This window comes from Tauraco erythrolophus, chromosome 3 (genome assembly GCF_009769465.1).
Source record: "Tauraco erythrolophus isolate bTauEry1 chromosome 3, bTauEry1.pri, whole genome shotgun sequence".
Classification (NCBI taxonomy): Eukaryota; Metazoa; Chordata; class Aves; order Musophagiformes; family Musophagidae; genus Tauraco; species Tauraco erythrolophus.
The window spans coordinates 53540087-53564011 of NC_141467.1; positions in this window are offsets into that span (position 1 = coordinate 53540087).

Genomic DNA, 23925 nt, shown 5'->3' on the forward strand with positions numbered 1-23925 from the left:
AAAGGAAGATAGTCCATCACCAGGGAATCCTGACAGACTGAAAACCCAGGAGTCCTTTGCATCGAGAGTGCATGATCTTGGCATCATCTAACCCAGCCAGTTCACCAGTCTATCAATCGACATGTATTATTTACGCACTCCAGTGAAGCAGTGTGTTGTTTGATGTAACTGCTGCCTGTCCCTTTTTCATCCCAGCTAAACTCCCATGCTGCTCCCCATGCTGCATTGATGGCTGGTGCAGCAGGTCAGGCTTCTTGGAAATGGAAAACATCCTAAAGTAGCCAGAAAGTGTGCCCTGGTAGGTGGTAAAAATTGTCTGTCAGCCACTATCATTGTGGAATGAGGCACAGCTGTATCACTGGGGTTTGGTTTTGCTTGTGTGTTTTTTTTTCTCTCTCCTCTTCATTGTTGAAAGATTTCAAGGGTGAGGACCATCATTCCTTGTACCCTAAGCTGCCAGGTTTCTAGTGTTCCCATGGATGGTTTCCTGCCTTCCCCAGAAGTTTGTAGGAACAAACCAAGCTTGGTAGGGGGACACCAGAGGTAAGTGATAATTTGACAGGAAAACTGTCATCATGATAAGAGCTAAGACAGGTGATGGGGGCAGATGGGCTACAAGGGACATAAAGTAACTGGGTGAATGGGTGGCTGAGGTCAGGCCTGGAGCAGCAAGTAGGGTTCTAAGCTGCCAATGGTGAGCACCAGGGCAGGAGGGTTGCAAATTCACCGGGGACTCTGGTGAGCAGGGTCCTAGGTCCTCACTGGATACGGGCAGGTGGGACAGGGTGAAAGCAGGGAGTGCAAGGGTATGCATTATGAAAATGGGAGCCTGGGAGGTAACACCAGAGGAGGAGATGCCGTGTTGGTTAGGTGAAGTTGATGATGGAGATAGTGAGAATGGTGGAGCTAATGGGCAAGAGCAGAAGGAGAGGTGCTCTCTCACCTTCCTGCAGCTCTGTGGTGCCTGTGAGCCAGTGATGGGCAGCAAAGCAACATGGCACCTTCCCTCAGCAGCCAACAAGGCCACCAGGAGCAGTACCTTATTGCCTCTTTGCTGCACCATGGGTGCCTGAGGTCCCTTTGAGCTGTGGACGCAGGCCACGGGCAGAGGCTGGGCTATATGTCTGAGTACCCTGTGAGATGAGTAATACTTGGTACACCCGACTACTAGTGTCCAGAGAATTTGACACTTCTCTTTCATAAGCATACAAGAAAAGAGATGCCTGGATAACCTGGAAGGTGCTGTCTTTGTGGGAGAGAGTAAAGTCTATGTAAGAGGGGTGCTTTCTCTCCAGCTGGCAAGGAGGAGGAAAAACCCTCGACGCAGAACCATCCAAGTTCCCAGCCAGGGCTTTGAGCAGGTTCCCTGCCAGAAACCAGGCGTTAGGGATTTTACACCGGGGAATTTTGTCAGTGTCTGTGTGTTTAGTCAGATTTTCCTGTAATAAAACTACATTTTAGGCACTCTGATACTGATAACATGGGAACTGACACATAATTTATGTTTCCAGAACTGTTTTTCCTGATCCTGAAGGAGCTGCTTCCCCAATATTTTTCATGAACAAATCTCTTTCTTTTTGTTTTTCAGCGCTTATTTTTCCCCCATCATTTTTAACCACTATTTCCAGTGCCCTTCTCCCCGGACTATGCCCAGCCACACTGGCCTGGGTTTGTAATTATGGCAAAAACTTGTCTCGTGACTAGGCGATGACTAGAGATAATTCCCCAGAAGAAACACCTACAGATTAATACCATTTCTGCTCTTTTCCTCTCCTTTAGCTTGGATTTGTCAGGCTGCTGCTCATCCATTGCTTATTATGCTGCTACTCATCCATTGCTTATAATTTTTAACCCTTCAGCTATATCTTTTCTTTCAAATTGAGATAATTTGAAATAGTAGAGTGCATTTACAATATAAAAACGTTGCCATATTCACCATAATACTCCCTAAAGTCTTAATGTGAATATAATTCACAAATTAAAATCAGCCTACTTGCCTGTGCCCGAGTTTAGCAATAACAAGAGTATTGTGGGTCTGACTTGTTCTGTATGAACAATGAAAACATGTGAATCTCTTCCAGCAGAAAGACAGGAGTTGTTGTACATCTGTGTGATTTTATATTTAGTTGCACCTCCATCTGAGGAAATGCAAAGTCCTACACTCAGAGGGAAAAATTGCTGGAGCTGTGTCTTTTTTTGGGGGGCACTTTGCTCGGTAGCCTAGTGCCTCAATGGCAAATCTGGATGATGTTTTTTTTTTTTTTATGGTCAGTATTTAAGATCCAGGGATTTAATTCTCAAATATTTGTGAAATCATCTGGATATAATTAGAATTAAGACACTAACACAAAAGCACAACATGCATTTTAATGCATTTCTAAGGTTTTTGTCAAGTATCTGTGCTGGAGGAGAAAAGAACCAAATGAAACTAACTTATGTACAGTGAGAACTGGGCTATGGCACTTTTTTGCATGAGTCATACCTCTCTGCAGGGTGAAAGGCTTTTCACGGGACACATGTTTGACTGTGACTTATTTCCAGGTTAGGAACATGTTTTGCATTTTTTAATACGCTACAGAGCATTAAACATTGCAACTTTTGCTACTTTTGTTTTTGAGCTAACATTTTAGTGCTGGTGAATTTGATTTAGAGACCTCAGTGAAGGAGTGCCATGGCTTCCTTTAGCACGGTGAGTGCTGCATCTCATTATGCTGTGCACATTCACATACACAGTGACCTCTTCCCTTGGTGTGCATACTGAAGTTCCTACAGCGTGCTGGTCTTCAGGTATGTGTGTGTGTGTGTGTGTTTGTGCGTGCGTGCTCTCCCACGTGTCAGAAAACCTAGGCCACAATATCACGCCTGGGTTTGTGAGCTGCTTGACACATGAGCTAAAGGTGGAAAAAGTACTATTGCTCCAGTTAGGAAGCAGCGACCATAAGTCACCCTTAGGCATCCTCGTCTGGGGAGAGGGGAGAATGACACCATAGCCGTGGAACGACCAATTCTCCTTGAGCTGTAAGAGCAGAACTGCTAAGGTGTCCTCTAGGGAATCCTCAGCAAACTCAATGGGTACTTTCAGCTGGCTTTCAAGTGACTCTGTGTAACTGCTTAGCCATAGCTCCTCTGTGAGACTGAGACTAAAACGTGTATGTGTGTGTGCATGTGTGTGGGTGTGTAGTTTACATTCACAGCAAAATTAGCAGTTCCATAACATAAACAGAGATTAGCATTTCACCTTGTTTTTTCCTTGGGAAAAAGACTGCTTGACTCTTTTTTCTTTTGAAAAAAGAGGACAATAGCAGAAGGATCTTCTCTCTGCCATCTTCCTCTCCACAATGCTCACACGTGCAACCTCAAGCACAGTGTAAGCATCGCTGTTGTGGGTACACCTCTAAGCGATGTGACTGAGATATTCCAAAGTATTCATTAATGTTTTGGGCTCTGAGTCAGTCTCAAAGGATCACACAGGAGAAATGGGACTCCTGAATATTTTGGTCATCTCAGGGGAGTTTAATGTAATGTGATATTTTTAATACCACTATACATCTAAGTAGTGTCAGACACTAATTGTAGTATTGCATCAGTGACCTTAATCCTTGTAACTAACAAAAGCTCTGCTTCCCCTTGATGGTTTTGCATCCTCAATACGCAGGTGTGCTGCACCTTGTAAGTGTGCCTGGAACAGCAAAGAGTCAAGCCATGAGCAAGTGAGCAAGGAATCGAGGTCTTGACCATCTACTAAGAGGCAACCTATTTATGCCGCTGAGATGCAGCAAAGTGGATGGAATCTGTAGTTCTCTCCTCTTTTCCTTTGAGCCAGTGATGATGCTTCTGCACCAGCTGCCATCCGTGGTATAAAGTGGAGCCACTAGGCTCTCCAATGGTTATAGTGATGCTTAGTCTCAGACTGAGTCCAGGATCAGGTCAGGGCTGCTTCGGGGACCCAGGAAGCGCAGCATCATTTCTGGCTCCCACACAGCCTTCACCTGCAATGCACTGAGCAGAGTCCAAAATATATTTTGCATACAAATTAATGAGATACCTTTATAGCACCCCTTAGACAGCTTTATTCTGTTAGTGCTTACCTTTATTACTGTGTAACATACTCAGCTCTCATTGTCATAAATTGTGCTCTACTTTTGAAGGGGGAAAATAATTCCATATAAAAGATAAATAAATATGAAGAACAAAACGTTGTCAGTTCCCATGTGTCTGCCAAAAAATGGCAAAGTCATTCCATACATACATAAAACATCAGATCCTGACACTTAGTAATTAGATTCCTTCAACTGACTTCCATGTGCTCAAAGTCTGCACACCTGGAAGCATCCCTGTGTCTCGTGTGTGCACAAGGTAGTAGGACAGGACATGGACCATTGCGGCTTAAGGGCTTCTGCAGGGTTAGGAGCCTCTGGGGAAGGTGGTGTGGTGGCCTTAAAATCATCTGTACAAGTTAAGTAAAATTTTATCTACAGCAGTAGCCAGATGATTCCACTGGTGATAGGTATTTTGCTCCCAAAGATAGGCAGCAAAGTTAAAAACAAATGGATGGAATATAGCTTTCTGCTGCACTTGGCCAACCTAACCCGTGGGTTTCTGCCCTGTGCTATGAAAGCATCTGTGCTGCTGGCGGGATGTTCGCAGCCTTTGATTTTGTGCATTTTCATACACACATATTTAATAGCCAAGGGCCACTGGTTCTTGCTGTGCCCAGGCCACTTCCACATGGCTCTGCCTGTCTTGACTTCAGTTTTTACTGGGGTAAGTGACAGCAGAAGCACGGCTCTGCCGCCTGGTCAGCCCTTCGCCCGTCTCCGCTGAATCACATGCCGCGTCCCAGCAGATTGAGGTAAATTTCTATCGATAGCAGTTTAAATGAGTAAATTAGAGAATGAACTGCAACAGCCGAGGAAGGGTGAATGCAGCCATTGCGCCACTTCTGAGGTACCCTCCAGGCAGGGAGAGGGGCAGGGGACCGAGGGGTGACCTTCCAGCTCACCGTGGTGTGATTTACCAGGGCTCATGAGCCACAGCCTTCAGACGTCAGGGGAAAGCCTTCTGTGAAGAGGTATTGTTCAATGTGAGTGAAGGTTGCAAAATTGGATTCTACTGTAGGAAGCCTTTTAAGTTATATTAGTCTATGTCTGCGAAGCATTTGTGAAAAATTTCACTTTCTTTAAAAAAAAATACTATTCAATTTAATTTTTCACACATGCACAGAAAATCTGAACCGCCTGGACTTTAAAGCAGTTCTCTGAACACGCTACTTTTAGTATGAGCTCCCTCATTTCGTGGAACATTCCCTGTACTTTGCAGCAGTACAAATTGCGGTGACAGACATGGATGCTGGAGGTGACCCACATACCGTAGGGGACACAGGCGTCTTCTGTGCCATGTCACAGAGACCTCTGCTCTCCACAGGCAGAGTGGCTGTTGTTTGGCTGCATGCAATGGCTATTTGTGAATGCTTTTAAATAGCTCATCAAACTGTATTTATTAGGCGGTTTAGTCTTTGATTGTATTCCTGCTCTCCTTGGCACAGGTTTTGTAGTGTATTCAGATATTACACCCTCCTCGCCTGTCCTACAAATGTTTAATAATACATAGTCAAAGTATCATAGATGATACCCCAGCGCAGAAAAGGTAGACCTGCATTTACAGCAAAATGGCATTCTTGGGATATATGATGGCCAGAAAAAAAAAAAAAAGGTCTGTCTTTCCATGCACTCACTTCTGAAGAGTGCTATTGTCTACCATTCATAACTAACTGCATTTACGAGTAATAGAATAATTCCTTACATGTGAGGATAAATGTACAGTATTACGGCATAATCAGCTAGGATGTATTTCAGCAGAGCTTTGAGTAAGCGAAACATTGCAATTCGGAGGTTATCTTGAAGATCAAATCCCCAGTCAGAAGACTATATTGTTGCCTTCATTTTCCTTTCTCAACCCCATGAAGGCTTAATTGGCAGCTAGCTTACATTGTGATGTCCTAGCTTCTTAGAATTTTCTTTTTTGTAACAGATTTTTTTTAATGAGCATTTTCTCAAGGGAATTAATTATTACTTTGACTGGTACATTCATATATTTCTATCAAGAAGTTTTATAAATTACCAAACTCTTGACACAGTGTGCAACTATAAAAATCACAGAGAGTATCTGTAGTTCTTTCTAATCCCATTAAAAAATTTTTTTCATCTGAAGCTTATTCTCCCCTTTGTTAAATGACAACATTCAGATTCAATTGCAGCTAATGTCTAATGTGCATGTACTGTGACACTGCTATGGATTTGTAGAAGCTGCCCCATAAGAAGAAACACATGTCATGAAGTGAGACGAGCTCAAATGAATGAAGAGTTTCATCACTGCATGAGCATCATTTCTGCAGAGAAAACGCTCATTACAGGCTTGACTTTTCTACCTTGTTTACATTTTATGCAGAGCTTTTAGAAACATACTGACTGTGAGGCACTCTGTGGGAAAACATAGTTTCAGTATCAGTCACCATATTAACAGGGGGTCGTATCCCGGGGCCTCAACCCTGTCTTTAGACAAGTAAGCTTCAGTCAGGTTAAGAACTGAGACAAGCCCAAAGGCTTCAGCAGTGACTTAGCTGCAGACCCTTAAGAAAGAAAATATTTCATAGCTGTGTTGCTCCAGAGCTGAGACCAGAAGCTGAACACAGCAGCTACAGTTGATGAGTCCATCCTCCATCCACAGGGAAGATGCTCTATGCCCTCCCTCCACCTAGCAAAACCTTTCCTTTGCCTCCAGGTGCATCCCTTCCCTTGGGCTCCTTCCTGCCATTGACTAAAATTTGCACCCATTATTTTTCCTGAATAGAAGCAACTGTTGCAAAAGACTTTGAGTTTCGGTCATGTTCATCACCATTTGGTGCCTTTCATAGACGAGAGTCTCAGACAGAATTCTTCCAAGCCCCGTATTTGCTTTGATTTTGCTTGCAGTAAGCTCTCCATCTAGCTGGTCAGCATGAGGAGGAACGTGGGGATGCAGGTCCTGCCAAGAGGGTGGGCTCTCCCCACTGAGGCCCTTCCCCACCAGTGCCTCTTCCACAGAGAGGACTGAAAGCCACCAACATGCCTGAGTAAGGAGGCACCTTGTTCCCTTCTGTTTTCTCTCCTTTCTGCCTGAACTGCATTGCCAGAGTTAAAGTTACCCTCAGTGTTCAAGTTACAACTCTGTAACAAATGAAAACAGCAATTAAGGCTGCCACTTCATTCCTAAGTCACACCATTTTGTCTAATTGCAATATATATAATACATAAGATCATGCTGTGCTGGGGGATATATATGCAATAACTGAACACAGTGGCATGATTTAGGACAGACTGGCTTTGAATTTCTTTGTGTGAGCAGGTGGTGTTTCTACACTGCCTCAAATATATTCAACGTGACACTATAAGGTCAAACACTCCTTCTGAGGGCTTGCCTTTATTAGTAGCCCAAATAACAAATAACAAAACACAAACTTCAGCCAAAGCTCTCTTTCTAGAGTTTCCAGAAGGAATTCCCTGGATTTGCTCTCAGCTTGTCACTCCAGTGGGCATTTACACAGGTCTAATGTTTTAAGGGACTTCCCACGACTATATTAAGAAAATTGCAATAGGCAAACTAGTTCCGGCTAAGAAGTTACTGTCCATCAGCTGAGAGGGGGTAGCTGTTGGTGTGCTCCTTGCCCACGCCATCTGTCAAAGAAAGTGTTAACTTACACCCTCATATGCCTTATAATGGAAGAAAGGCAAATATAGTACCCATAACACCCACTTTAAGAAAGGGGAGAAAGCCCTTGCGGCAACTACGTGCCCTATTTTAATATAACCTCGGCCGTATGCAATCCTCTAGGACAAAGGCACTGAAGTAAATGAAAGATGGGACAGACTGCAGTGTACCTTTGCCAAAGGCTGATTGTGGCGGAGTAACTGGATAGCTTTCTTCTCTGAGATAACAGATTTTCTTGACTAAAGAAATGCAGTAGGTCTTATCTCTATGGACTTCTGAAAAGTAGGTAATAAGGTGCCACATGGGAAATTATTAGTTAAGCTGAAGAAGATGGGAATTAATTCAAAAAGTATAACATGGATAAGAAACTAACTAAAGGGAGATGCCAACTGCTGCTTGTGTTGAAGAGGGAGATTCAGTCCTAGAATGAGGTTACCTGTTGCAAGGGTGTGGGCTTACAAGGTTACTAGGACCTAGCCTTTATTTGTGAGCTTCATTTTGAAACTGTGGTGCAAAAAGTAGGACTGTGCTAAAAAAAAAAAATTACTGGTCACAAAAATCTGGAAGACATCATAAATGCAGAAAGATCTAAAAGAACAGAACTACACACAAAGTGCAGAATTGTATACTTGGAGGTCATCATTACACAAACATTTGCTCTTCAGCTAGAAATGGTGTTGGGAAGAGGGAAGACCAAGAAGTTCTTGTTGGTCACGCACTGGCTCTAAGCTGGCAGACTGATGGAAACGGTAGCCATAATCCCTGCATGGATGATAGATCCCATGGAGGTATGGCAGTGTCAGCAGCACTACCGGGGGCCTTCCTCCAAGTTCAGTGAGCAGCTCTGGGTCTCCCTGTGTCCAGGACACCCCACCTGGGAGAGGGGCACGGAAAGGCTGCAGGGCACAAAGGGAAAGGAGAACCCATCTGGCTAAGGGGCCGCACCAAAACATCACCTGTGCAGTCTAGTAAAACACAGGCTGAAAGGGAAGCTAGTTGTTCTCTGTAAAAACATCAAGGGGCTAAATGCAAGGCAAGAAAAATAGCTATTTCACCTAAAGGACAATGTTGTCACAAATATGAATATATATATAAACTGAATAAATCCAGGCTGAATAGTAGAAGCAGATTCTAACTGTTAAAGACTTGAGTTTCTAATACAGCTTTTTGCCCGAAGTTATGAACAATTATCTAATTTCTTTAGGGAACCTGATCAATTTATGAAATGGGACTACAGGAAAATAACTGTCTATGCTATAGCAGGGGATAAGGCTCAGTGACCAAAAACGTCTTTTCTAGTTCTCTGATCCTGTGAACTGTTTGATTTTCCCAGGTTTAAGGTTTTATTTTTCTGTCTGAGACTATTTGACAGACACAATCCAGAAATTATTTTAAAAATATGTTGAATTAGTTAAAAAAAAAAAAAAGTATCCTGTTTTACCTACATGCTTGTTTGGCGATGATTTGTTCCTTGCCATCTCTGTGCAAAGTTACTTGTATTAAGGGGTTTCTTAGTCTTTTACTTCTACCTTCAATGCAGCATTAAAAACTGAGGGCCCAAGGGGAATAATGTCAGTCTACTATGAAAAATATACTAAATAAGGGTGGAAATATTCATGGAGATAACTCTCCTAAATGCAGATGCCATGGAAATATCTCCTTTTAACATTTGTGTCAAATGTTTCAAAGTTGGAGCAGTGCAACTTCATGCCCATTTTTGTCATTTTGAATTATCATATTCATTCTTTTGCTATATTTGTAATAATCTTTTCCTCCCCAGATTGTCTACCCCGGTTCAGGCTGATCCCAATTCTTTCCCCACACACTGCTGAAATGAGCCAATGTCAAGCCAGAGCTAGCACAAGGAAACAAGATGGGCAGAGTGTGTGGTGTGTACCCCACAACCTTTCTGTGCTGGTACTACCTCTAGTCAAAAATAAGTGGAAAAAAATGTTCAAATATGTAGTTTTAGCACAGGTTGATTGGAGGACATTTTGATACAGAGATGGTAAGTTTAGTCCAAAGGTTTTCACTATGTTTCACTGTCACCACGACCGTCTTTTACACAGTGGTGCGTGCTAACCGGTGATTAGGGAATAAGACAAACATGACTGGTAAAAGACAACTGGAGAAAGCCCTTAAAAAATTCAAGGCTCCTTCCCATGTGTGATTTTTCCTAAATGACTTTGGCTTGCTCCTTCCTGAGGTGCATTGTAGGGAAAGGGTTTGAAGTTCTCTGAATTTGCATATCTTTGCTGGTCAAAGTCAGAATCCTTTGTTTCCTGTACATTATGGGAGCACATAAAGAAAAAAAAACCCTACCCATTCGCACATGCACAAAGTGGGCCTAGGGCACTCAATATTTTATTCTCGTGAACAAGCTATATATATATATAAAAAAAAGCCATCCTGTGATGTGAACCAGTCAGTTTACCCGTTTGAGCTGAGGAGCTGAAGTGACTGAGGCAAATTGGTTTCCAGCAGTTGCAAGAGAAACCTCAGGAGATGGCTGGCTCTGCACAAGCAAGCTAAGCTCTGCTTTACAGTTATGGCATTAAAGTCCAAACCTCGCGGAAGTGAATGAGCATCTGAGGAAAGCTAATCAGAACTCCAGGTAAAGGACCTTAAATCTGCACTGCACAGACTTTGACCCGGACTTTTCTCTGAAGATTTAGTAAGTCTGGAACGTCCACAATGTATAGCAGAGTAAAATTCATTATACAGTGGTAAAGGTAATCAGCAGAGCATCTGGTTAAATTGTTCCAGGCAGAAGAGTGAAGGTAAAATATAGAGGAGCATATTAGGGTTTTATTTCATATCGCCCTGCCTGGGCTGAACACAACTCAAACTGCTTTATCTTCTGCATGTTTTAATCTTAACTCTTTCAAACCACTGTGCAGTGACCACATCTCTTACAGAATGATACAAGGCAAAATATGAAGTCGTCACTACTGAATCTACGGAATCACCATTAAATGAGTAAACCTATCAAATTTATAAACTTTGCTCAAATAATAATCATTATTTTACTTTGATATCAAACATTTATTTGAAAGAGCACCGTTATTAGCAGCCTGCTTTCAATTAAGAACCTGTTCCTTCATGACTGTTTTGAAGACTTAACATGATGGCTGTTATATAAGTCTCATCAGCTTTTTGGCATAAGAATTCTTAGACCAGATGCAATAGTGTTTCATTTGGATAAATTGTGCTTTTAGTAAAAGACAGTTAAAAAGATAAAACAGGTTTGGGTTTTGTCCCATCTTTCTCACTTTTCCAAGAGAGAGGAAAAATGTAAATCTAATAATCAGAAGTAATGGTGATATTTACAAAGATAATGCTAATTGTGCTGTGCGCTTGAGTGGTGGTGTGAGGTGAACATTTGTCTTTTATTACCGAAGCAGAACCATTAAACCTATTTCACACGGGCTGTCAGCCATCCATCCAGTAGCAATGCCTTTTAGTCACAATTAAGCAGGCTACTTTAAGCTTTGGCATTTGTTTTACTTAAATGAAAAAAAATAATTAAAAAAAAACCCACTTTACTTGTTAAAATGAATTTAAGTAGGAGAAATATTTTATTGGGTATTTTTTTTGGTGGTACATCAGCCTATTACAGCTGAAGACAGAGTGAAGAAATGTAGAGAGGTAAGACCGACTCATTTGGGGAGCAGCATGAAAACTCACTGCAGATAGACTCCCCACCCCAGTCTCTTCCCCGCCTCCACACCCTTCCCCATCCCACAGCTGCATCCTCCAAAGCATCCTCCCACCACTGCTGTGTGAGTTGCTGGGACGTCTGACCCCATGTTGTCAGCTACGCCCTCCTCTCCACTTCCATACTGTCATCACCAAACCCTCAGGAGGGGGACAGTCACCAGAGAGATGAGGGTTCAGAGCCAGCACCCTGCGTTGTGTGCAGCTGGGTGACAGCAGAGACGTTCCTGTGCGCCTGAGCCGGGCACCTCCCCAGCCGCTCTCCTCTGCCTGGCTTGCACAAACCCGCTCCCTGGGGAGGCAACGAGGGAAAGAGGAGGCAGGAGGAATAACGGGGACTCAGATGCCCAGACTAGTTCAGGTGTAATTATCGTGATTTCATTGACAGTCTATCAGGTTTGGATGAAAAATTCCAAGATAACGCAAGTTAATGGGAGTTCTGTAGTATGTACTCTCAGCATTGTGAGGCTGCCAGAGCAAATCCAGCTTCAGCGGTGAATTGGGTAATCTGCTGCATTTTTAAAGGCCATTCGTCCTGAGAGATTATGAATTTATATTGCCTAAGGTTGTATTCCATCATTACAAAAGTGCTAGAATCCTCCTTAAAATTTGTTTTACCTGTAGCAGCACTGGGAATTTTGTCTCTTGCACTGCATTCACTAACGCTGGCATTTTGACATTTGAGAGTTATCTTTTGGTTTTACCTGCCGCAGGAAAAAATTAGAGACACAACTTCTTTTAATAATGCAACTAGTGGTTCTACTTATTCAGTAGCCTCAAGCCAATGACACCTTTCTTCGCTTTCTATACAATCATCTTAACGTACAAAGGTCTGTTGTTAAATGATTAAATCGGTGATCAAACTGTGATCTGTTTAACTTAACTGAGACTTTTCTCAACAAAAGGGAGATGCCACTTTATACTTTTTCCAACAAAAATTTGTATGTGCTATATTCTGTCAGTAGAAGGAAATGTAAAGATAAAGGGTAAATGTAATTACTGTACAGTACTACTGTGCAGTAATCTACTATTTCAACCCAAAAATGCTATGTACCCCAACACATCTCTTTTCAGCATCGATTCCCATTTATTTGCAGTCATTCTGAACCTGGGCTTGGCAACTAACTTGCTATTGTTTGTGTGAATTTAATTTTGGAAGAATTTAAGAGCTGATGTAACTTTGCCTGTATGCCTGCCCATTTTTCTGTTACATTTCCCTCTGCTATTCCAAGGAATTCTTTTGTTGCCAGGAAAGTATTTGGAAAAGTACCTTGTGAGCAAATGGAAGAAAATACTGTAAAGAGTGAAGGTTAAGCCCACTTCAGATTTGGCTGAGAAAGAGTAGAAAGGACGTGCCCCCAGGAAGGAACAAGCCCCAGCTGTGGTGACTCACTGGTAGAAGTGATTTGCCATGAGGACTGATGTTCTTGCATGCTTATCAACTACCCACATTCTCTTCCTCAGACTGACTTCAGACAAAGGATCGTTTGACATTTCTGTATTACTTTAAACAATGTCAGCATTCCTGGGTGTTCTGGACCTTCTAGGCCATCTTCTGTATGATCTGAGGGTGTCTGTTAAAACACAGAGAGTACATAGACCTATTCAGAGGCTATTCATCTAGGCATAATCTTCCTAGGCAGTATGTATTTAACAAAATACTGTTTTAAGCAGCACGGTGAAGGCACTCTGTGTGTCCTTGATGGTCTCAACTGTGCTTAGGGTTTTTTTTGTGTTTTCTTTCTCCGTGGACTTCAGTCATTTGTTTACAGAAAATGATAGGCAATATATTTCATTTATTTTGTACAAGTACCTATTATTTACGTTGAGATGGCAAAGGAAAATTCTAAGACATCCTACTCTATTCAAATCTTCATGAATAAAGGGTTTTGTTTGCTGTATGTCAGCTAGAAAACTTAGGAAGGTTTCTTACACTGTCTTTTCAGAGGCCTTTCAGACATTTCTAGTAAATCCTGACCAACTGCCAAAGATGACTTGACAAACGAAATAAACTTTTGGAAGATGAAGCTCTGTACAGATGAGAAGTGCTCACATCTAAAGGAGTCCTAGAAAATAAAGACCTGAAAATCATTGTGTGGTCCTACAGAGGAAGGCTATGAATGTGCTGACCCCCAAGTGCCTTTTGTAACCCATGTCTGACCCATGTGGGAATCAAAAGTCTGTGCCTTCCTTGCAGGCTGAAGAAGCAAATGCTCAGTGATATAGAAGTGATCTCCAGTATATCTCCAGTGCATGCCCGAATCATCCATTGATAAAATGGTATTTTACAAGTAGGGCAAGAAAGGATTTGTGCTGGAATTAAAACACTTGGCCAACAGCTCTGCAACCGTCAGCCTAGCTAGAGACTCCCGTAAGTACAGTCATGGGGGAATGTAGTTTCCTTGGGCCAGCACAGATGACATCTAATTGGAATCACAGGTTTGAATAAAGTTTGGGTGTAATCTAAAACTGGGGACAATTAAGGTCTTTTAGCCATTACCTGGCATTACTGAAAGTGAACAACACAATAGTAGAAATACTTAAGATAATTTTGAATAAGATATGAAAGAGAGATTCATCTAAAGCAGGTGACAGGAAAACCATTAGATAAAAGGGGGAAAAGTTAGCATTCAGGCAACCTAAAATAATAACCTATATGTGACTCTGATCTGCTCAGCCAGTTGAGAAGTGGGGTTTTGCTGAGGACATTAACCATCTTTTAGGTTTTAGACCTGTTTTATTTATTTATTTTTTTTATAACATTCTTGGGTCTGCAGAGCCTGGTTGTTGTGACAATGGATGTGAGTGATTTGTAAAATTGTGGGCCTTCATAAAAGAGGTGATATCTTTGCAAGAGAATATTTACCAGGTCTTGCACAGGATCTTGTAGCACTTATGCTTGATAAGGCGTTAGAGGTGGGGAGACACATAAAACCCCAGATCAGTGGGATGTTGTAACAGTCCTTCTGATGGTTGAGGAGTGTCAGTGACATGAGCCTGTTTCTCATCCTCTTAACACCAGATGGAAATGCCAGAAATAAACAAATATTTCAGTTCTGTATAAAAGTCCTTGGGAAAGGCCAGGACAGATGAAATACTAGGGAGGGGGAAGAAGCATAATGGAAAATGAACCAAACAATAAATGTGACCATGTGCACTGTGAACCACCTGACTAAACCAGATGCCTCTGGAGAGGAAACAGCAAAATACCTTTATATCCCCTGGAGTCATCAAAGGAAGCCTGCAATACAGGGCATCAGCGTTATCCTCTCAGGTTTAATATCTGATGTGTTTGCATCTGTGATGGGGGAGCGTGGCAGAATTCCTGTTACAAGAGTACAATAGTTAGAGCTCTCCTACGGGCTGGCACTGCGCAGACCAATGGTTATATTGGGGCATATGCTGGACTCACATGTGTCAGGAGAAGGCTTGCGTTTTTTTTCCTTCAGTATTGGAAAAAACAGCAAACGAAGTCAGACTAATACTCTGTATCTGCTGCACCTTGAGGAGCAAGTTGCAGCCTTCTCTGGGACATGCTGGTGTTCATAAACAATGCTGTTAGTTCAATTCCTTTCTCCTTCTGGTTCATTGTTGCTTTAATAACTCTTTTATTTGCAATATTATGTCAAGACAGTGAGACAGCCGGTAAATAACTTCACAGTATTCATTGAAGCTTTCTGGATGCAGAAAGTTTCTAATAACTCTACCAGTGGGTCAGTTCATTCCCTGCTTACAACAACGAGCAAAAAAGGACAGGAAACTCCCTCAAGGAATTTTCTACAGACCGTTCCATGAGGAAGGCATTAAGCGTATATTTATCTCTTGCCTCCCCCTGTTCCTCTTGGAACAGGCAAAGCAGTTCGAATCCGGGAGCCAGGATGTCTCAAGGGATCTGCCAGAGGTCAGACATTTCTGCCTAGAAACCCAGAGCCTCTGTGCTACCCATACTCCCTGTGATTCTTTCTTAGTCCTGGCAGTACAACTCCAGAATAGAGCCAAAGCATGGGGAGGACTATAAGCAGTCAGTATTTACTTAAGGGTAAATTCCTGACTATTTCTGGATGAGAATCGCACGAGATATACCAAAACCCTGGCCTGAGTATGCATCCCACCCTTTTTGCACAAAGGGGACACCTTCAGACTGAGGACCAGGCTGAGGAGAGAGGACCTGTCACAGTTTGATTCATGCAGAAAATCACTCATAGTTTGTGAGGGATATGTGACCTAAACACTTGTGAGGGATATGTGACCTAAACACATGATACCTTTACCAGCTCTCCAAAATTTTAAAGAAAAAAACATGATGTAAATGATACTGCGTTCTTCTGATATATTCAACAACATTGACTTGATTGGAAATTAGTCAGAACTTACTCATGTCGTCTGTCATTGTCTCTTTGTTAGCATCACTGAATACATTTGCAAGTTGTTGACCCAGTTAAACTTTGGTTTTCCATGCCTCACATTACTGCGATGGAGGTTTTTCAAAAGAAGGAGAGGAACAAATACTCCACCTTTGTTTCATAAACCCAAGGCCCATGGACAAGTTAGTCAAAACAAAATAACACAACACTAAGGTAGCACAGTGGCTTGGAATGCCAAGAGAAATAGAGAATAGACCCTTTTTATATGAATTGCAAGTGGCAATCTGAGTATAAGATTGTCCTTTGGTCATGGTAAAGCTAGATATTCCTCAAGAACCAAGAATGTGGATGAAGGGTTGTATCACCAGAGGAAAAGGGATATGACAATCAATTGAGTGATTTTCTTCCTCTCCAAAGGCAGAATTCTGTTTTCTTGAGGCTAGTCTGTCCCTCATTCAACTTCATTTTCTTTTCTCACAGTAAAAAGCTGTCACAGACAACACGTATCTTATCATCACATAACATGCAGTTGCAAATAGGAAGAAAAAACACGTTTAGGGATAAATAATTGATTGCTTGAGGAGACACTGACAAGGAACAAATATTTTTTCTGTAAATACACTATACATTGCTCTGGAAGGACAAGGGTAAAACAGAGATCCCAGCAGGGGGTGCAAGAGAACACTCTCCAGTGCTTTGCCCGAGAAGCAAGAAGTTTCTCCCCCTAGATGTCTATAGAAAAAAGAGTATTTTTGTTTCCTCTGTGATGCCTGGTTATATTCTTGTCTAGCAATTCTGGAATTGCCAGCCAGGAAGTCACCATGGGGGCAGCGTTCAATCTTCCAGAACAAGGAGGAGTTGGAGGAAACGCTCTCACCACCCATTCATTCCCTTGCAGTTCAGAAGACGGATGCATAGCTGGATGCTTCGCCCGCACCTCGCTGGCTGTGGGCTGAGGGTTGGAAATCACTCAAGGGAAGGGCAGAGCCCAGGCAGCAGCATAGCCCTCGTGGTGAGCACTCCGGGGGCAGACCCGGGTACCTGGGACATGTCTGGCCATCAGCATGTTGGAGTTCAGATTTCAAAGTGAGACCTGGGGACAGGTTTTTGCTGGGTCTGGTCCAGCACCAGCAGTCAGAAAGTGAACTGTTTATTTTTATCTTGCATCCACAGGTGAGCAGTACCTGGCAGTTGGAACAGATTCTTAGTATTGCATTTTTAGAAAGGAAGGCCTTAGGGGCAAACTTGCTTAGCTGTGGCGACATGACAATCACAGGTTGTTACAATTCCTCTCTACTAATCTGAATAATTCATCTGGGAAAAAAAAAAAGATATAAACTACAGTGTGCGTTATAACACAAGTACTGTATTTTGGAAGCAAGTAAATTCACAACTCACAGTTTAGCTGGATTTTTTTCTTTAGGAAAAAAATGACCAGAAATAAATTCCCTGAGGGTTTTCCAGACAAACTTAGTGAATTCTTCCCCACTACAAAATGAGAAAATTTCATTTAGTTTCACCTACTGGATTAAAATAAACTGGAATATGGAAGTCTCTTTCTTGGAATAATTAGTTCAGTCAATTAAACTTGAAAGGGGAAGAGGACACTCTGCTGCCAGAACTAAAAACGTCTCCAACAGGGAACTATTCAAGAAGAGACATTGCACTGTTGAGTCTGAATTAACTTGTCCCTTGACATGAGAAGGTAAGATCCCTGACAGGCTGGAGGAGAAGGAAAGATCAGTATCTGGCTTTTGTCCCTGAGTAAGCCTCCTGGGACCCTTCCTATGAGTAACGCCTGTGTAGCTGCAGAGCAGGAGCGGAAATGCCTCTGTTCAGGTCTGCAGGTGCTGTGTGGTGGGAGGTGGGAGCACCCTGGCACACTTTATAGGAAGCAGTGGGGTGAGTCATTTTGCCAGCAACACTCTGAGCACTTTGTCTCTCTTTGTTTTCGCAAAGGTTTGTGTTTTATTTGTTCTCTCCCGGTTGTTTTTTGTAGTCAGTCCTCAGCCTGAAACCAACTGTTTTGATCTTGTTAGGTGAAAGGCAATGTATTTGGGCTCTTCACATGGGTAGGGATTACCTACCTGAGCTAAAGGAAAAGCCTGATTGGCTCAGGCTTGGATTCCCCAAGGAGAGGCTACTTGTCAAAATTAATGATAATGATGCCTTTCAAATTAAGGTGAGAGTCGATGAACATCCTCTGTTGTAGAAACTGTTTGCTACATAAGGGTTTTTTCAGGCACATCCCTTTGACTCATATCTGCCTCTCTTTAGTCCTTTACTATTGGAAACGGGAATTTAGTAGAGGGTAGAATTTCTTGTCTTCACTAACCTCTGAAGAATACAAAGCCAAGACCAGGAAAACCCAGTGCTGAAACAAAAGATTTCATCTTTTTTTTCTTTTTTCTAACCCGGCTTGCAAAGTGTTTGGTGTCTTCTAATTGCATTTCTCACTTGCAATATTTGCATTATTGGCTGTAATTATGCTGTATCTGCTAAAAGTATTAAAAATCAATAATGCGCAGTTGATGTATAGATCATTAAAAAGTGGCACTGTTCTGAACTGCAAAGAGAATAGGAAAACAGTTGAAATTCTTGCCTTCTCTTCTGGATAGAGTAACGGCCCAAAGATCTATTTATATTTTACACGATTATTGGCTTTTCCATTCTTAGATTAATATTCAGAATCAATTCACATAAGGTTGAGATGATACTGCTAGTGAATGTAGTAAAATATCTACTGCAGAAAAAATTACACCTCTCTCTTCTTTGAAAGTCATAGTTAAAGGTGCTGATAGCAAAAGGGTCTTTGGCAAAGTGAAAATCTCAGCTGCAGATGGGAGGTTTATTACCTTCCTTTGCATTTTATAGCATATTCTGTAAGTCAGCTGGGGAAAGCAATGGACATTTGCCAAAGCAGAACCCCATTTGTCTAATCACCAAGTATACCCACAAGCTCCACAAGAGAATATACCCGTGAAGCTCTTTACATGACCGTCTAGAGTGTAAAACAGAAGAAATGAGGGAGCACGAGAGTTACTGTAAATGCTTGAGTATTTCTGCAAGTGCACTTTCCCTTTTTCCCTCGAAATGGTGCATGACATGCTCATACTGTTAAGACCTCTGCACTCACTTTGTCTTTTTTTTTTTTTCCCTATACAAAATAAACCTCAGAAGATACTGGAGAAATCACAAGAAATCATAGAGAAGGTCTTTCTTAAGACATCTAACCAAAAATTAAAGAAAAGAGACTCAGGCCCCCCTTCTTTCCCTTGTTCCCCAGGAAACCTCATTGAATTTAGTGCTGGGTAAATTTACTGGATCTAAAACCAGAGCAGATTCTGCTCAGCACAACACATGCAACGTCAGAAAGGCATCCTCCAAACGTCCTGGACATCCTGAGCTGAAGAGACCATCTCTAGGGGTGAAACAGTGCTTTGGTCTCTGTGCTAATTCAGTCCTTGTCCTCTCTGCTGTGACTGCCAACAACCGTATCAATTAGTCGTACCAATTGTGATGGTGATTTCTGTGATGTGAACACCTGTCCTCTAGGAACTGGGCGAAGGCGACCAAACAGTTGTCAGATGGTAAGTGTAATGCTAATTGATCCAATCCATAGATCTGTCTCTATATAATGCTTAGTGCCAGAAAGTTACACAGCCAGACATCTGGCAACTAGATGACCGTCTAACTCTCTATCAGTTTGACTTTGGCAAGCAACAAAGTTGGTCTAGTTGTGTATGCTGTGGGCGGCTTCTGAAAGTTAAAGTGTAGTTTTATGCCTGTTGCAGGCCTGTCTCTGTCTTGGTCTTTCTTAAATTAAAATGCTAAAGTGACCTTCGGTCACTATCAACCAGTCTCCAGCATGAGCTGATGACCTAAGAGTGAGAGATTCCTTATCTAGGTAATCCAGTTGTGCTGTATCTGCTAAAATAGTGAAAAATCAATGAAGTAGTGATAAAGCATAGACTGTAAAAAAAAAAAAAGCTGTTTCATTGTTTTTTGCCTTGAATACATTCACTACTTGTCATGATTGTAAAGCAAACAGGACAGTGACGAAACCTTCTGATTACAGAAGGAATACTGGATTAATATTCGCGGTCAGTTTATTAGCAGTTGCACTTGCAGCTTAGTGTTCATGAGTCCTATACTTGGGAGCAGAGCGTTCCTTTTGCTAAACGCAGCCGGAGTAGCGGCACTTGCCTATTACATTCAATGCTGCATGTAGAAGTGGTGTGAACATTGTTAGTAAAACGGAAAGACAAATACTATGCTTTTTTCCACCTATTACTTATCCTCCCAGTTTAAGTGCTGGCAACTTTTTTGGAACACTAGATGGTAAAAATAAAGGTAGCCTCTATCCCAAGGAAATCTGAAAGACCAGTAACTGCACATGAGCTTGGAGCAGTCACAGGAAAGACATTTTATTTATAACATTTTATTTCAGTCCTTGATTTATGATGTTGAAACAGAGTGTGAATTGGTATGAGTTAGCTTCTATGGACTTTAAAAAAGAGGAGCAGACACAAAGAGATAGGTTCACAGTTTGCATGTGGAATATACATCCTCTATACAGACCAGGGCATGAGAAGATGTGTGTGAATGCAGAAATGACACTGTGGATTACAAGCTACACTGAGGGAAGCATAAAGAAAGGAAATACAGAGTGTAGACCTGCACGGAGAACTCATGAAGGCAGGCATGAGAAACTGGAGTTCGCTGTGCTTGAAGATACTACGGAGGAAGGTAACATAGTTTAAAGAGGGCTTAACAAGATAATATGGCAACTAGATTTTGAGTGGAGTGAACTGGATACAGGCTGCAAAGAGAGCAGAAAGGAAGGAGTTACAGATAGCAAGGATGTGGTTATTGAAACAACAAAAAAAGTAGCTTAATTTCTGGAGACAGTGACAGAACGTGTTTTTGAAAAGTTGGAAGTCTGGAAGAAATAAAAGAGAAATTTTGGAAATTGTCTTATTATGGCATGAGCAGTGGTAGGGGTCAACTGAAAGAGAGGAAGGCAGATGCAGGAAGAAAACTTAGAAACACTTGCCTTTAGTTGTGTGTTTAATCTAATGACCATAATTTACCAGAAGGACATGTACAGAGACCCATGGGAAAAAATTGACAAGTAAATTTGTGAGCTGTCAGCACTGAGATAACTCTTAAAGATGTGCCAGTCTGAAGCCACACAGATGTGTACGCACATGCACAGAGTGCACAGAGTAGGTGATGTGCCTCCCTGGCACTTTTCCCCAAATGATCAGCCCCACATGCCCATCCCTCCTTAGGATACACTGTGACTACGTGAAGGAACAGAGCAAGAGCACCTTCCCCTAGACTAGATTGCTCAAAGACTCATCTAACCTGGCCTTAAACACCTCCAGGGATGGAGCATCCACAAGTTCTCCAGGCAGCCTGTTCCAGTGCTTAATCACCCTCATGGTGAAGAATTTGTTCTGTAGATCTAACTGATATCTCCCCTCTTTCAGTTTAAAGCCATTCCCCCTTGTCCTATCACTACAGGATAGGATGGAAGAATAGATCTGTTGCTTTGCCTGAGTCAGAAATCTGCAAACCGGGGCACAACTTACTGTTCCAGCATGTGCCAACCTGATGGTCCTGTCTTTGGGATAGCTGTTGGAGACGGGCAATTTCCATGAAAGTTCATTTTGCTTCAGAGACTCCCCAGGAAGGCGTCAAGGCCAATGTCCTTTACTCACCTAACCACGAACAGGATATCAGATACCAGTGAGCTTGGCCTGCAGAAGGCACTCAGAGCCAACGGCTGGAAACCACTTTTATTAGAAAGGAGATGATCCAAACTGTGCCCTTTGTACTCCCTGCAAAACACAGATAATTTGAGGGGAGAAGTGAGTAATCTTTAATGTACTCATCCAAATCAAATATTTGTCTCTGTGGTTTTGGAGGCTATCTCTCCTACACCATCTGCTGAATAAGAGCTCGGCAAAGCTTGTACTGAAGGAGATGAGTAGTCCAGGGAAGAGGATTCCCTCAGGGTTTGCAGCTTCACACTTTAGCAGTATTTTCGCTGTGTGACTGGCACAAGGCAGTATTAGGGTCAGCCTGTCCACCAGCCCCAAACAGGAGAGGAAAATACAGTTTTGTATGCACAAGGTTTGAAGGCGAAGCGATTTTTAAAACATCCTGCAACACTGCTCTGATGCAGGAAGTGGTAGAGATGATTACCCTGAGTTTATAGCTCTGAAGATAACCTGACTTCCAAAAGCTCTTACACTGCAAGGAATCGATGACACCATAATGATTCTGCTCCATCATTGTTAAGTCCCACATAGGCACAGTGTCATGAAAATAAGGCGTATTCAGACATGTTGAGGATAAGTTCCTGTATTTACCTCCAATATGTGAACGGGAAGAGAAACAACAGTATATCTTTTGCTTACTTGAGCTTCAGGACTGACAGACGGAAATATTCTGCAATCACCTTCACTGAAACTATTCCCCTGAAGTTGTAGCATCATCGGTTCAGATTATAAGCAAAGTACCAGGACTGGGCTGGGCCAGCCTTTACCTGGGAAACAACTAAGACCCAAAACACTACAAGATTCAGAAGGTAAACACTCCTTGCAACGACTAGTGAACTATTCTGCTAAAGCATCTTTTTCTTCTGTTTGTTACAATTCTGTGGCACGTTTGATGAAAGGAAGTTGTTAACTCCAATGCCCTGACCCCATCTCCATCTTTCATCTGCTCCAATCCATCCTTCCTACAGCTTGAATGGATTTTTAACGCTTTTTTTGGCGTCCTACCCTGAGAGCAGCGTGTCTGTATACTTAAAATGGCAGCCATCTCTCTACATCACAGACTGCTGTTGTCACAGGCCACTGAAGACCTCTCAGCTGACAATAATTTTCAGTCATTTCATTAGCCATTCAGGCTCAACTTCAGCCAATGACTTGGACGTGACAGGTTTTGTAATATCACACCAAGCTCTGGAACCATCTAGACCCAGATATTTTGGAGGTGTGTTTTGTCAACAAATAAATTTAAAATGTTGGACTTTTTCCTCTCTCTTTAATCTATAAGGCACAGTCAGTGCATTTTTCTTGAAATCTCAAAATTATATTGCAATAGAATAAGCCATAATGTAGGGAGTATTCGGTATCATCTGATTCGCTCCATTTTCTTTTCCACTTATAAAAGCCTCAGTGCAAAGCTTTTCTCTCTTCAGCTTGACTGAAGCTTCAACTTTGTTCGATATTTACAAAATGCATTGCTAATCTGTGCTCAGTTTAATTTTAACGAACTTATGTCCTCTACCTTTCTGTCTTCACTCAGTTCAAGTAGTGTAGCCTTAGAAGTAGTCACGTCGTAAGTCGTATCGTTAACAACGTAAGTTAGTCTGGAATACAATGATAATTGTCATCTGCATTCTGCAGAGAGCCCTGGGGAAACTTTACTCAGACAGTGTGCTTCTCTTGTAAGCATTGGGGTCAGAGTCTGAAGCAGATTGTACCCATTCCATCTCAAGGAAGGTGGAAGGCTGCCTTGTCCAGCAGTCCTTGATGGTCATATGTTTTTGTACTAAGTCCGCCACGGCAGTAGCAATTTTTTTTCAGGTTCATCTGGATACCAGTGATAAACTCTGTATGTAAACTGAACACAAAAACATTTCAGGAGTTGGTGAATGGGCAATCATTTGTGGACTCTACACTGAGCTTTACAAACATCTCAGTAATGTTTAAGCACTTCACAGGTGGTCTAGTCACCACAGCCACAGTAAGACCAGCGCGTTCTTCTCTCTTTTTCCAGGGACCGAGTTTTCTTTCTCTGCACAGAGCTGCTCAGCGGTCCTTCTGCCGTGTCCAGAGGCAGGCTGCAGGAACGGGGTGACTCACTTCCCCGGCAGCCCCCTGGGTGCAGGAGGAGCCCTGCTGCACAGGGGCCATGGCAGACGAAGGGCCATTGTCTCTGACAACAGCAAGAGAGAATGTTTTAGGAAAGGGCACAACAATGGGACAAGGCTACACCAGCATTTACCTGCATATCCCAGAACTGGTCTCATTATTTCATTATCTCTCAATAGCTCCTCAAAAGCTGAAGCAAACAGCTC